A 485-nucleotide genomic window follows, 5' to 3' on the forward strand; every position below is an offset into this window, starting at 1 on the left:
GACAGAATTATTAATAAGAGATGCCACATGTTATAACATTATTAAATACCATAAAGAATAGGTGAATTTTCAAGCTACAAAGACATCTATCTGAATGTAGAAATCTTGAAACTTTAAAATATTCCTAATATCATTATTGTCAAGTTTCCATAAACTTCTTTTATAACTTAAATACACTTCTATTATAGTTGACCCCATGTTAACCAGAACCTCATATTTCTAAGGCATTCACTCCATTGGATAGATTTCACACACACACAGAGGCTTAACAGTGAATGTTTTTGTTTTGTTTTTCTAATATTTTGTTGATCTCAGAGAGGAAGGGAGAGGGAGAGAGAGATAGAAACATCAATGATGAGAGAAAATCATTGATTGGCTGCCTCCTGCACGCCCCCTACTGGGGATGGAGCAGGCAACCCAGGCATGTACCTTGACCATAATAGAACCCTGACCTCCTGGTTCATAAGTTGATGCTCAACCACTGA

This window comes from Myotis brandtii, unplaced genomic scaffold (genome assembly GCF_000412655.1).
Source record: "Myotis brandtii unplaced genomic scaffold, ASM41265v1 scaffold709, whole genome shotgun sequence".
NCBI lineage: Eukaryota > Metazoa > Chordata > Mammalia > Chiroptera > Vespertilionidae > Myotis > Myotis brandtii.